A 16,229-nucleotide genomic window follows, 5' to 3' on the forward strand; every position below is an offset into this window, starting at 1 on the left:
TCAGCCTGTGGCTATTGTAGAAGACACTTGCCTAACTTGCTGTGCAGTGGGACTGAACCCAGAACCACTTGGTTGCAAAACAAGCTTCTTAACTATGCAGCTATGTTCATATTAGTTCAATAACATCTTAGAAGTTCAGAACTATATCTTTTTTATCATTAACACCACATCATAGCAGATGACCAGCATAGGTAAATAATAAAGCTTTCAAGTAATTGAGATATAAGGAAATGAAAATCAATTGCATAGTAAGAGTTCTCAGTGTCTGGGAGTGGGGCAAAAGACAATTTTGGCATTTTCGCTTTAATTATGAAGCATGATAGGTGCAAACATAGCTGTGTACTTAAGAAGTTGACTTCTTAAACACAGTTCCTGGTTCAGTCACACTGTATGACACCTTGGGCAAATGTCTTCTATAGCATCAGGCTAACAAAGCCTTGTGAATGGATCTGGTAGACAGAAACTGAAGGGAGCCCATTCTGTACACATGTGTATCTGCACACATCATCATCATCATCGTTTAACGTCTGCTTTCCATGCTAGCATGGGTTGGACGATTTGACTGAGGACTGGCAAGCCAGATGGTTGCACCAGGCTCCAATCTAATCTGGCAGAGTTTCTACAGCTGGATGCCCTTCCTAATGCCAACCACTCCGAGAGTGTAAGAGTGTGTATATATGTGTGTGAGTGTGTGGGACGGGTGGGTGGATGTGATGATGTGTGTCTGTGAGTGTATGGATGTCTGAGATTCTTAGTCTTAACATTGTATGACAGTTGTAAATGAGTGTAATTCATTTCCAGTATTCTGTGGGAAACATGTCTGGCCATGGGGAAATATTACTTTGCTTAGAAACAGATGAGAGTTGGTGACAGGAAGAGCATCCAGCCATAGAAAAAAAACCTGTCTCATTAAACTCCATCTGATTCATGCAAGCTTTGAAAGGTAGATGAAAACAATGATAAAGATAACCATGAGGAAATTCTGCCCCTCTTCACATTCTTCCCCGCTTTCCTTGTCTCTCTCACTTTACTACATCCCTGAAAAAATTACACTTTCTGTTAAAGATCTCATTTTGATTTTCTAAATTTAGTTGATGAAAAAGTACTTTCTAGTGTACATGAAAGGATTTTTAATGTCCGTTTTTCCAGTCCAAACCACATCATTTAGGGGATTGAGTTGGACACAAATGCTGAGTGGTCACTGTTTGTTTACAATTGTAAGCACCAAAAATTGTCAAAGATTGCAGAAGAAACTGAGGAATAAATAATAATCATCAGAACTTTCTGTGCTAGTGGCCTGTAAATAGCACCATTAGAGCATAATCTTTACCAGCGTTGCCTTCTAGCACTTGTGCTGGTGGCATGTTAGAAAATCATTCGAGTGAGGTCATTGCCAGTGCCGCTGGACTGGCTCCCGTGCAGGTGGCACGTAAAAAACACCTTTTTGAGCGTGGCCGTTGCCAGTATCGTGTGACTGACCCTTGTGCCGGTGGCACGTAAAAGCACCCACTACACTCTCAGAGTGGTTGGCGTTAGGAAGGGCATCCAGCTGTAGAAACACTGCCAGATCAGATTGGAGCCTGGTGCAGCCTTCTGGCTTGCCAGTCTTCATTCAAATCGTCCAACCCATGCTAGCATGGAAAGCGGACGTTAAATGATGATGATGATGAGGCTTAACTGTAGAATAAGAAGTAGCATGAAAGAAGAAATGGTTGAAACAGACACAACTGCTGTTTCATTGAAGTGTTGGTGGTGGAAACCCAACAAGTATATGTAATTTACTATCTCACTGGAATTTCTTAACAAACAAAAAAAAATTGGTTTTTAAATGCTGCCACAAAAGTATACATTTTCTCCCAAGCTTAAATACCAAATGCCTTTATTTGACATCTTGTCAAATGTGAAGGTGTGTAGCTTAGTGGTTATTGTAAGGTCCTGATTTCAATTTCTGGACTGGGTGATGCATTGTGTTTTTAGTGGTTGTTTGTTGTCTCTTGACTATCAGAAAGACGATCCCACAGTTTCTTGCTGAACAATCCATTCAGACATGTTTATGGTGATGGAATGCTTGTGCTGTATATGAGCTTACTCTTTCCATCAAATTGACATTACCTGCACAGGTGCATGGTTTATCACATATCAGTTGTTCAAGTGATCACAACGTTCGTTGCACATTGCTCCAATCTGCTCAACTGTAAACGAGTCCCAGTGATTTCTGGGAAGTTAACCCAGTGACAGACTATCATCTCATTCAAGAGGGCATGTTGTAATCTCAGTCACTTATATGCCAAGGAAGCTAGCTTAAGCTCTGGCTTTGTGAGCCCTAGAGTTCATGACTGACCTAAGTCTTATCAAATGTTAGTAATCACATGTGAACTCAAAGCATTTTTCTTTTGAAGCATATATAGTCATTTTATTGTTAATTATTATCACACTAATGTAGCAAGATAGTCAAGATACAAATTAGATCAATTAATACCCACCCATCAGACACATATGCATACCCATATAATACTTATACTCAAGAAGGGAGAGGACTTTAAAGGGTCTGGAGTTGAGGTCAGACCTTGCTTCAAACATATATTATACAACCTAATAAACATTCATCATCATCATCATCATCATCGTTTAACGTCCGCTTTCCATGCTAGCATGGGTTGGACGATTTGACTGAGGACTGGTGAAACCGGATGGCAACACCAGGCTCCAGTCTGATTTGGCAGAGTTTCTACAGCTGGATGCCCTTCCTAACGCCAACCACGCCATAATAATTGAGTGAAAAGTAATGATAGATAGGTATCATTATGTCCTGCTTATGATAGAGTGTCTGATTTTGTAAACACTTCAGCTATAAACAACTGTCTAAATCTATGAGACACCTCAGGCATGTTGAGATGTAAAAACACTATAAATATATTGTTTTATGTCTATATAAATATTTAAGGTGGTGGTGGTGGGGCTACAAAGATAACTAGGGATGGTCGTTGCCAACAAAAAAAAAAAAGAAAGTGAGTAAAATTAGTAAAATAAATTGTTGGCATGCAGAGAGGAGGTATCTCAAAGTAGATTGATAGACAGATAATAAGATCTCTCTCTCTCTCTCTCTCTCTCTCCCTCCCTCCCTCCCTCCCTCTCTCTCTCTCTCTCTCTCTCTCTGTTTATGCAGTTATTTTTTCCCATCTAATTTATGTATGCATGTATATCTGCTCTACTATACTATATTATCTCAGAGCAAGTGTTTATTATTTACTGCAGATATATCCCATTAAAGCAATTTATTATTAAGCATATTTTGCTTCCTTACCCCCCCCCCCCCTATTCCTTCTCACTCTTTCCTACATACTCTACTATCTCTTATTCCCTCCTTACTTCCCCCTTACTCCCTTTTCACACGCTCGTACTTTCTCTGTGTGTCTCTCTGACTATTTGTCTTCATAAAGTGACAAACCTTTACAGATGTTGCCCTGTATCTCTTTAGGTTTCTTTAGCAATTCATGAGTGATTCATGAGTGCATGCATTGCATCATGGGCTTGTTTTTCCTCACCTGGAATATCACATTGTATTGATTGAGTTCTTAGTATGTATGATAAACAATGAATTTAATGGCAATGGTGAGATAATGGCAAGGTTGATGGTTCTAATTCTCTCTCTTCATCATTGCTTGTCTGTCTTAAAACAACTGATATATGGATGCATGTTCATATTCATGTATGCATTATTGTGAATTTTATGCTTTTTCTAAAAAATTTTTTAGAAATAATGTGTTTTTATTTTATCAGAACATTTAATCCATTAGCATTTGGATTACTCTGTCAAATGTTCTGCTTATTTATTCACATTGTTTTGAATTAATCATGCATTAATTTCAGTGATGTGATAGTTTATTTTTAGAATGACATTGTCGGATTGGTGTGAGATGCTGGAGCTGTCTGGTTTGGCCAGTTTAAATGCTAAAGGGTTAAATACAAAGAAACATGAATGAAGAGACATAAGAAAGAAAAAGAAAAAAAGGTAGGGATGGGGGATAAAGCAACAGAAGATGGAGGGGGAGGGGCCGGTGGACCGCATATCCTTCAACAAGTGGGGTGCTCAGCCATGCCTTGTGGTAATGACTGCAATGGTGTTGCCATGGAGAGTGACCAGCGACACTTGCTTCAGCAGCCACTGCACCTTGCTGTGCTCATTTCTCCAACAGGCTACTGTTATCCCAATTTTGCAGAGGAAATTGGTAGTACGGGGTCCTAGAACCCCTGATGTCTTGATGGCGACTGGCACAAACTGATAGCAGCAAGCCAGGCCCCAGTATTTATTAGCTTTTCTTTCCTTGTCTAGGACATATTTCAAATATATTTATTATGTAAATAAAGGAGGTACTGAAAATGAATGGAAATACAATATATGGAATACCATTTATTTGCTGTTAAATGCACAATCTTTTCTTTTATCTTTTGTTTCAGTCATTGAACTATAGCCATGCTGCAGCACTGCCTTGTAGAGTTAAGTCAGCCAACTTGACCCCAATATTTATATTTCTTAAGCCTGATACTTGTTCTATCAGTCCCTTTTGTTGAGCCACTAAGTTACAAGAACATAAGCAGGCCAACGCCAGTTATCAAGCAGTGGTGGGTGCCAAATACAAAGTCAAACACACACACACACACACACACATATAAATGTGTATATACTTATGTGCATATATATGTGTGTATGTATGTATGTGTGTGTGTGTGTGTATATATATATATATATATATATATATATATATATATATATCATCATCATCGTTTAACTTACGCTTTCCATGCTAGCATGGGTTGGACGATTTGACTGAGGACTGGTGAACCAGATGTCTGCACCAGGCTCATATATATATATATATATATATATATATATATACATACATACATACATACATACATATACACAAACACACCAAGCTTCTTTCAGTTTCTACCTGCCAAATCCCATATCCATTCACAAATCCTTGGTCAACCTGAGGCTATAGTAGAAGACACTTGGCCAAGATGTCATGCATTGGAACTGAACATGGAACCATATGGTTAAGAATCAAACTTCTTTTGACTCAGTCACTCTTGTGCCAAATGTTTAAAAAAATGGAAAAAGAGAGGAAAACTCTTGAAATGCAAAGAAAATGTCTCAATCTTTCACCATGAGTGCTAGATAACTGTGTATTTAATGAGCATTTTCAAATAAAAGGCAAAGCATTGTTTCATTGACAAAACATTGAAAGAAAAAAAGATTTATTTCCCCACTTGTGTTTAATGTGCTTCAGTAATGAATTTATTTTAAAGAATTTCCTAATTTTACTGTTTTGTAGTGATCATTATATTTTTAAACACATGTGCTTTCATAACTTGTTGCACAGAGAAATGTAGATTTTGTTCAAAATAAGAAAGACTTGTATTCATTCAAGATAAGATCGAGCTGTTGAATTACATAGAACAAGGCGCTCTTTCAGTTGTTTTGTTTCTGTCAGCATCTTCTTCATTGGAACAAATTACTGCAGTTCAGTTTTGGGGATTAACCACATTGTCAATATAATCTCCTGCTTTGAAAAATTTGGGATAATTCAATATCACTGTCAACTGCCATCCAATCATTGATACCTTAATCCTTGGAACAATGTAATGGATTTTCATTGGATGTTTTCTGAATTATTTCTTTTGTCCACTGCTTAATGTTTAAACCATCAAAATCCTCATTGTCAGAAATTGTATAATCTCATATGAAAATAAGCCATAATATTCAGCATGTTTTCATAAGAGTGACAAGTACAACAGAATTTTATGCAATAGATGCAGGCATGGCTGTATGATAAGAAGCTTGCTTCCCATTGGGTTCAGTCCCACTGTGTGGCACCTTGGTCAAGTGTCCTCTACTGTAACTTCAGGCCGACCAAAGCCTTGTGAGTGGATTTGGTTAACAGAAACTGAAAGAAGAGCCTGTCGTATGACAGGCTTCTTTCAGTAAGTGTGTGTGTGTGTGTGTTTGTCCCCTAGTACCATTTGATAACTGGTATTGGTGTGTTCACGTCTCTGTAACTTAGCGGTTTGGCAAAAAGAAATTGAAAGAATAAATACCAGGTTTTTAAAAAAAAGTATGGGGGTCAATTCATTTCACTAAAAATTCTTCAAGGCAGTGTTGAGTACTGGGGACAATGTAAGTGACTATCCCCTTTCCCAAAATTTCAGGCCTTGTGCTACAGCCTAATGACTGAAACAAATAAAAGAAAAAACTGCAAATGCTATGAGTGGACCTTTAATTGTATATTAGAATTGAAAGCCAGGGATAGAAATTTTCTGTTGATTATTTCATAAAATTGTTTCTAGAGAGGCATTTGATATTTTGGATAGCTTCCCGGCCTACTTTTGTATAAGAGAAAAGACTACAGCTAGTAAATAATATGCCATGCATTTCCATTATCTGAAATTAATCTTAACTTCTTGGAATCTTGGTAAAGGTATATTTAATGTTTAAAGACTTCCCCATATCATATAATTTAAAGTGGACTGTTGGCTCGTTTTGAAGAAGTTCTTTATTCATTGATGCATTCTTTTGACTTGGACAGTGGAACTTAGCAATTACTAACAGAAATATCCTATTGTTGTTTTTGTTTAGCCAGGAATCACTCCTGAATGAGCTTACTTGTGATTCAAAGGTATCCTAACCTTGTTTAACCCCCCTTTCTTTTGTATTTTTTCTTTTGTATTTTTTCTTTTGTATATCAAAGGCTGCTTTGTCCAAAGTCTTACTTTTTTAAGACAGCAGAATGTGAATTGAGGGAGTTTGGCTATTATTTCTAGCATATGTCTGAGTAGAGACTCTCTCAGCTTATTAATGTGTTGCTTGCTGGAGACAGCAGCCTTGTATAAACATTGTTTTTTCAGGAATTTTCCCTTTAGAAGACAAAGTTCTGTCATTTGGTAATTGTATGTCAGCTCCCTTTACTTTACATTAGGTTGCAATATTCTTGGATTATGGCTCTTGATGGCAATAGATATCTTTATCATACAACTCTTGCCCACCTTAAAGCAAGAGGATAAATGCATTTCCTTCTGAAGCCACCTTCAGCTGAACTGCAGATCACTGCAAGAAATCACATCATGTATCCAGTGCCAAGAAAAATGAAAATCCCCTTCCAACTACTGCTCTTAAAACCTCTTAGAAAAGAAATATTATCTGGTAGAACCCACCAAAGAACATTGGTGTAAAAATAAACTTTTGTTTAATATTTCTTCTCCCTCATAAAAGGCATTATCCTAAAAGGCCATAAATTCCACTTGTTCAGTAAAAACAGCATTAACCTGCATCCATGTGAAAAATATAATTCCACCAAAAATAGTTTTAGACATGTTTTGCCAACAGATCCTGTAGATTTTGGATTGTCTTTGTATAATTGTACCTGATCATTCAGAAATTCATTGTACCTAATGAAATTGTATACATCATGTGTGTATGTGTTCATATATAAAACGAAACAGGAGAGTTTGTTTATAAAGTAGTTACATTAACATACGTGTATTTCATTAACAGAAAATAATTATCAGTTGTATAATGTAAATTATATACTCAATTTGCATTGTTGAATGTTTAGTATCAGCAGTTGTTGCTGAACCAGTTATGGCAACTTTGTCAGTAATCCAGTAAAATTACAAATGATTGTTACACATCTCTGAAGAATTGACAATAGAATTTAATTAGATAATTTACATTATATAACTGATAATCATTCTTTGTTAATGAAACACATAAGTTAATGTAACTATTTTATAAACAAACTTTTATCTATATGGACTCTGTGACACACCCAACTGTGGATGCCAATGAAATGATGCATGGACTGCTTAATATGAGTCCTCTTCACAGTTTCCCTTCAGAAAACACAGGGATATATATATATATATATATCTATGGAGTTCTAAACACTGGTAGTTTGCCATGCAACTTAAATTTTATATTCTACTGTGCATACGTCTGTGTGTCGTGAAAGGCCTGGTTGGAGATCCAACCTCCTGAGTTCTTTTATAGGGCTTAGAAAAACTGAAGGACCTCAGCAATAAGCATATGAATCTGAGAGGGAAATATGTTGGAGAAAATCTTAATTAAGTGATCCTCCTGTATTTTCTTGTACCTAAAGCCAGGAACTTTTCAGCACCCTCTAGTGTATATGTATGTGTATGTATATGTATATTTGTATGTATATGTGTCTGCATATTTATTTATGTATGTATATGGATGTTACATACAATATATTTGATATTTATTTAGGCTCATTGTAAAAACAGACCTGGTGAATAAACCGAAGGAGATTGAGAGCACACATGCACACACTTATACACTCTCTTTTCCTCTGCGTGTGTGTATGTATGTGTGTGTGTGTGTGTTTGTGTATTCAATTTTCAACAATTCAAATAGGTATTTATATCTATATGTGCAAGCATGCATACCATGTTGCTGGTTTGCAAGATGCACAGGCATTGTCTTGTTCCTGCATTCTCAAGCTCATACAAACCCCTTTTGTCTCACACCCTTTCAGTTTGTATTTATGTCTATGTATGCATCCCTTTGAATTGTTTCATAGTTCAATGTTTAGCTTTGATTGCAAGGGAAATGCTGCTAATTTATTAGGATTGTGCACTCTTTCTGCTGTTACTGCATTCATTTTTGTTATAGCTTCTGTTTGTGTGCATATAGCATGCACGTGTTTTACAAACAAAATGATTTTGTTTCATCCTGAAATGAATGTCAGTTTCCATGTTTCTTCTTTTCCATCACTGCTTACATTGTTAGGCAATGAGGAAAATCTTTCTTTTTTTTTTATTCATAATAGTAGTTAAGGTGGAGAGCTGGCAGAATTGTCAGCACTCCGGGAAAAATGCTCAGCAGCATTTTGTCGATCCTTATGTTCTGAGTTCAAATTCTGCTCAGGTTGACTTTGTCTTTTATCTTTTTTGGGGTCTATAGAATAAGTGCCAGTCGAGCACTGGGGTCAATGTGCCAAAATTTGAAACCAATATGAGTATTAGTAGTAACAGCATTTCTTCCAGCTTTACATTCTGAGTTGAAATGCAGCTGAGGCCGACTTTGCCTTTCATCCTTTTGGGGTTGATAAATTAAGCACCAGTTGCGTATTGGTGTCGATCTAATCAACTGGGCCCCCTTCCCCCAAATTTTGGGCCTTGTGCCTAGAGTAGAAAAGAATAGAATAAGTACCAGTTGAGCCCTGGAGTTGATGTACTCAACTAGCCCCCTCCCACCAAATTTCAGGCCTTGTGCCCATAGAATTATTAATAACAATTGTATTAACGTTAATCAGTAACAGATAATATTTATAAGTTAGGCTCAAGGCAATATGTATATATATATATAGCTACACTCTCGGAGTGGTTGGCGTTAAGAAGGGCATCCACCTGTAGAAACTCTGCCAAATCAGATTGGAGCCTGGTGTCGCCTCCTGGTCCACGAGTCCTCAGTCAAATCGTCCAACCCATGCTAGCATGGAAAGCGGACGTTAAACGATGATGATGATATATATATATAAATATCAGCAGGAGTGGATAGTCAGTCGTATCTATCACAGTTCTTGATTGGTAATTTTATGAAATTCTAGAAAGATGAATAGCGAAGTTAACCTTGTTGTGATTGGAACTCCTGTAAAGTAAACATAACTAAATACCACAAGGTAGTTAACCTTATTGCTTTACCAATTCTACCTGTCATTTCCCACATCATTATCATCATCGTTAGCAGTAGCAGCAGCAATTATATCATCTGTTTTCCATATTGGCATGAGTTGGATGGTTTGACAGGAGCCAATGAGCAAGAGGACTGCATCAAACTCCAATGCCTGCTTTGACATGGTTCTTACAGCTGGATGCCCTTCCTAGTGCCAACAACTTCACAGAGTGTACTGGGTGCTTTTTACTACTGGGTATTAATAATAGTTTTTACTCTATCTTAGCATAATTTGAACTCAATACCTCATGGTACTAAATGAGTTACTATGAATTCCTTTACTCCAGTAGCAACAGTAATAATAATAATAATAATAATAATATCATCATCATCATCATCGTTGTTTAACGTCTGCTTTCCATGCTAGCATGGGTGGGACGATTTGACTGAGGACTGGTGAAACCAGATGGCTACACCAGGCTCCAATCTGATTTGGCAGAGTTTCTACAGCTTGATGCCCTTCCTAACGCCAACCACTCCGAGAGTGCAGTGGGTGCTTTTACGTGCCACCGGCATGAAGGCCCGTCAGGCGGTACTGGCAATGGCCACACTCAAAATGGTGTATTTTATGTGCCACCCGCACAGGAGCCAGTTCGGCGGCACTGGCAACAATCTAATAATAATAATAATAATAATAATAATAATAATAATAATAATAAGAATCCTTTCTATTGGAAGCACAGGGCCTCAAATTTGGCGGAAGGGATTAAGTCGATTACATCACCCCCAGTGCATAAGTGGTACTAATCTTATCAACCCTGAAAGGATGAAAGGCAAAGTTAACCTCAGTGGAATTTGAACTTAGAACATAACGGCAGACGAAATGCTGCTAAGCATTTTGCCTAGCATGCTAACGATTCTGCCAGCTTGCCACCTTAATGATGATGATGATGATAATAATAATAATAATAATAATAATAATAATAATAATAATAATAATAATCCTTTTTACTATAAGCACAAGGCCTGAAATTTTGGGGAAGGGGATAGTCACTTACATTGTCCCCAGTACTCAACTGGTACTTATTTTATCGACCCCAAAAGGATGAAAGGCAAAGTCAACCCCGGCAGCATTTGAACTCAGAATGTGCCTATGGACGAAATACCGCTAAGCATTTCACCTGGCATGCTTATGATTCTGTCAGCTTACTACCTTAATAAGAATTATAATGTTAATAAAACACTGTAGCCGCCCAATAAATCACACAACCAACTCAATGCTTACCCTGCACAATTGGTATCTGACAGTAAAACACACAAGGCAACCGGCATAGCACAGATTCTACATAATAATTACTTAACACAGCATATTCTACACAATCACATCCTAACACACAACAAAACTGACATAGCATTTTCTATGAACTCACCACCTAACACTGTAAAACACATGCACAACATAACCATCACAATACATTCTACTTGCTCACTACATAAGACTGTAGCACACACACACACAACACAACTGCTACACAATAACCACTCAACACTGTAACACACAACACAAGCAATACAACATACAACATGTACACTAAACAATCAGCTTCCAACAGAATATCACAACTCACGTCGCACATACTCTATACAACAAATAGATGAAACATTAACGTAACAACAGGACACAATGCAACAAATTCTACTACAAATTAAAACAGATGCAGCATAGAAACACAATTTCTTTTCTTTTAAAAGAAAATGCTGCATACACCTAAGGAATGTATAGGTGCACCAGGTGGTGCAGTTGCTGACATGAATCAGTTGGAAACATGATGATAATAATGATAATAATGATAATAATGATAATAACAATAATAATAATAATTATATCAATTCTTTCTACTATAGTCAAAGGGCCTGAAATTTTGGGGCGAGTTGATTTGATCGTCCCCAGTGCTCAACTTAATTTATCAACTCCTAATAAGATGGCAAACAAAGTCAACCTCAGTGGAATTTGAGCTCAGAACATAAATCAGAAGTGCCTTTAAGCATTCTCTCTAGTATGCTAATGGTTCTGCCAGCTCACTGCAGTAATAATAATAATAATAATAATAATAATAATAATAATCCTTTCTACTAAAGGCACAAGGCCTGAAATTTTTGGGGAGGGGACTAATTGATTGTATCAACCCCAATGTTTCACTGGTACCTAATTTATTGACCTCAAAAGGATGAAAGGCAAAGTTGACCTCTGCGGAATTTGAGCTCAGAACATAACCCAGAAGAAATGTCATTAAGCATTCTTTCCACTATGCTTATGGTTCTGCTAGTTCACTGCAATAATAATGATGATGATGATGATAATAATAATAATGATAATGATTTTATTTATTTGCCTCCAGGGAAAAATAATAACAATAGTTTCTGACATGGGCACAAGGCCAGAAATTTGCGAGTGAGGTTCAACAGTTACATTAATCTCAGCACTTGGTTGCTTTGGTACACTGTTTATCAACTCTGACAAGGATTGAAGACAAAGCTGACCTCACTAAGATCTGAAATGAGAATTAAAAAACCAGACCAGACACTAATAATCCTGCCAATCTAAGGCCAGCAGTTTTGAAAGGAAGGGAGAAGTTGATACCAACGACCCCAGTATTTGATTGATACTTTATTTTATTGACCTCAGAGGAATGAAAAGAGAAGTCGACCCTGGTGAGATCTGAATGCAGATTGTAAAGGGTCAGAGGAAATACCACCGACATTTCTTAATTCACTACCCTATTAGCAGTAACAACTGTTTTCAAATTTTGACACAAGGCCAGTAATTTTAGGGGGTGAAAGTCGATGACACAAACCCCAGTACTTGACTGCCATGTTACTTTACTGTGCATAAAAGGAAGAAAGGCAAAGTTAACTCAAGCAGGAATTGAATTCAGAATGTAAAGAGTCAAAATAAACACTGCTAAGCATTTTTGTTCCTGATGCTCCAGCCATTCTGCCGGTGTACTTGCCTTACTAATAATAATAATAATAATAATAATAACCTTATTCAGGGACCTTTTGAGTGGGATGGGCTACTCGACCTGAAGAAATTTCTAACTGGGCCCCACCTGCGAGGTCATGTGCTGTTTATCTTGATATGAGATCACCATGTCGCACACATTGTTGTAATGCATGTGCCTAGTGTACCCTTATCAGACGGGTAGTCATGATGGGTATAATGGGTTTCGTATATTTTACCCTAGTGTCACTTTGATGGCATGCACTGCTCTCTCACTCAATAATAATAATTATAACAACAATAGCAATAACAATGATGATTTAGGTACAAGGGAAGGCTTTAGTTGATACCATCAACCCTCAGTACTTAACTGGTACTTTATTTTATCAACCCTAGAAGGATGACAGGCAAAATCAACCTCAACCTGATTTGAACTCAGAATGCCAAGATCTGGAACAAATGCCATTAAGCATTTTCTCTGACACTCTAAAGATTCTGTCAGCATACTACAACTACAATAATGATAATAATAATAATGATGATGATGATTTATTTAAAAACAAATAATAATGATAATTATATAATAAACGCTTTCTTTTGACTTAATAACAAGGACGATTTTGTAAATGAAGAGGTATAGTTCATTGAATTTATTCCAAATGTATTATAGACTGGTTCCTAATCTTATTTGCCCTAGAGGTATGATAGACAAAGCTGGCTTTGGTAATATTTGAACACAGAATGTAGAGGGATAAAACTAAAGTGCTACAAAGCATTTAATCATGTTGACTACTGTCTTAACCATTTCTAGTGCTTAATAATAAGACTTTCTGACATTGACATGAGGCCTCAGGTTTGTTCAGGTGAGACATGTACTTCATTGCAGTGACTCTCCCTAGTGTATTACTGGAACTTATTTTATCGACCCCTGAAGGACAAAAGGCAAAAACTGACTCCCTTGGAAAACGATTTTTGTTTTTTTTAAATGTGATTGAAATCTGTAAGGTGTTTAACTCTGCGACTGCATACTGCCCCTACCTGTATAATAATAATAATAATGACAACAACTATGATAATAATAATGACGAAAATATTAATAAAAATAAAAACAGTAATAATCATTGGGTAAACGACTATTAAGAACAATAGTTGGAAAAGATGATAATTAAAATCTAACTCACGTTTTCAATAATTTCCAATGTCTTTGATATCAATTATCAATTCTGCATCACACTCACCAACTCTTCTGTTTTATCTTTCTTATTTACCTGTTTACCTGAATGCAGCACCACTCTCTCCAACTTCTTAAGTTTCCCCGTTAGGACTTAGTTTTGGTTTTGTTTTGTTTCTCTTCCTACTGCTGTATAGGAATAATTCACCCCAGTATCTCTAGTCATGCACCTTTATATCACTTCCTTCCAGTCAAGAATGGTTTATGAAGTCACTGTTTCTCAACAAGCAAATGTTTCTAAATCTCTTCAGAGTGATGTTGGTGCTGGATGCTGTTTTGCAGTCTTTTGTTTTGGAAAGCAGTAATTCCCACTTGTTCGCTCAGAATCCTCCTGTTTATAGCATTCACACGGAGTTGGATGGGGTGGAAATGGTGGTGACAGTGGAGTTGGAGATTAAAAAAATAAAAGATAAACAGAAACTACAAGATTAAAATGCATTCCTTTTTTTTTTGCTTTACAAATATAATTATATTTAATTTTTTGCTTTAGTTTGCATGTGTGTGTTATTTTTGTGTGATTGTTGTTAACGATGTTGTTGTCACTTCCCTACGTGTTGGAGACAGCGACACTGCAAGCTCTATTGCGCGTGCTTGTATCTTCTATTTATGCAAGTGTTAGAATTAAAAAGGTAGGTAAAAGCAAGCGGAGAGAAAGAGAGAGAGAGAGAGAGAGAGAGAGAGAAAGAGAGAGAGCTAGACTATAGACAGACAGACAGATAGATAGTGAGAGAGAAAAGAGGAAGTGCAAGATGAGCAAACACGGAAAATGAGAGAGTGGGGAAGGAAGAGAAGAAGGAATCTGCTTGTTTGATCGAGTGAGTGCACATTGATTGGAGATGTGTGATTTTCCCTCTTGTCTACTGCTACTACTGATATTACTGAAATTTGTTTTCAGCTATAAAGGTACGGGGCGGCGAGGAGCTTATCCCTCATCCTCTCATCTTATCTCACGTCTCCACTCCCCTTCCATTCCCTCGCTGTTACACCGACCACACCAGCGTCGCACGGTGATGCTTGTTATCTTTGCACGAGAACACACCTCTTGCCTTCCATCCTTCCCAATCCTCATCACACACGCCCCTCCTCTCAAACAAACACTCCATATCTCTGCTCCGCTCTGCTCTGCTCTCTTCTGCCTTCACACACTTCCCCTGCACTCTGTCTTTTAAGAATAAAACAATAAATAAATAAGATAAACCCCTGCAACAAATTAGGTGTGGTAGGTTGAGGGAAGGATCATTCACGTATTCCCCAGCCTCTTCCATCCACCAGTCTTGCTGTCTCTTTTGTCTTTTACTTCATTTACAGATTCTGAGCAATGAAATAACATTTTTTTCAAGAAAAGTCGAGTGATGTTGATGTCAATAATAATAATAACAATAATAATAATAATAAATAATAATAGTAATTTCTTTTATTTACAACTAGGACGATGATTGAGTAGGGCTATTATTATTATTATTATTATTATTATTAGAGATGGTAGAATGGTTACCATGCTGGACAAAATGCTAAGTGGCATTTCTTTTCGGCTTTGCATTCTTAGTTCAAATACTCTGAGGTCTACATTGCCTTTCATCCTTTTAAGGTCGATAAAATAAGTACCAGTTAATCACTAGAGTTATTATTATTATTATTACTACTACTTCCACCCCCACAAAAATTTTAGGCCATGTGCCTATAGTAGAAAATTTATTATTATTATTATTATTATTATTATCAATAATATTAGGGCAGTGAGCTGGCAGAATTGTTAGCATGCCAGGCGAAATGCTTAGCAGTATTTTGTCTGCCACTACGTTCTGAGTTCAAATTCTGCCAAGGTCGCCTTTGCCTTTCATCCTTACAGGGTTAATTAAATAAGTACCACTGGAGTTGATGTCATCCACTTAATCCCATCCCCCAAGCTGCCCTTGTGGCAAAAACTTGAAATAAGGTGGTGAGCTGGCAGAATCGTTAGCATGCTGGGCAAAATGCTTAGCAGCATTTCGTCCATCTTTATGTTCAGTGTTCAAATTCCACTGAGGTTGGCTTTGCCTTTCATCCTTTTCAGGTTGATAAATTAGATATCAGTGAAATACAGGGGTCGATATAATTTCCCCCCCCCCCCCAATTTTTTCTTTCTTCTTTCTTCAAATTTTCTTCCATTTCTCGCCGAGTGTTTTCCGTACACCTAGGGCAGAGAAACTCATTGTATGCATTCCCAGTTTACACACGCAAATTTACAGGTAAAATATGTATTTAAAAAAAAAAATTAATAAATAAAAAAAATTCATGAATGGATGTTGTTTTCACAGCGA

At 37.0% G+C, this 16,229-nt stretch overlaps 2 protein-coding genes across 2 annotated transcripts in view; one reads left to right on the forward strand and one right to left on the reverse strand.

Moving 5' to 3' along the window:
* LOC106867432 (uncharacterized) overlaps positions 1-14,543 on the reverse strand; it is a 46,338-nt gene extending 31,795 nt beyond the window's left edge. Inside the window, exon 1 of the mRNA XM_014912307.3 lies at positions 13,880-14,543. The gene's annotated coding sequence lies outside the window, so the exon portion shown is untranslated. The remainder of the gene's footprint in view (positions 1-13,879) is intronic.
* The window catches only part of LOC106867431 (DNA ligase 1), a 127,942-nt gene that overhangs the window by 50,454 nt on the left and 61,259 nt on the right, over positions 1-16,229 (forward strand). The window lies entirely within an intron of this gene.

The sequence above is a fragment of the Octopus bimaculoides genome, chromosome 1, assembly GCF_046866305.1.
Source record: "Octopus bimaculoides isolate indiv1 chromosome 1, ASM4686630v1, whole genome shotgun sequence".
Lineage (NCBI taxonomy): Eukaryota > Metazoa > Mollusca > Cephalopoda > Octopoda > Octopodidae > Octopus > Octopus bimaculoides.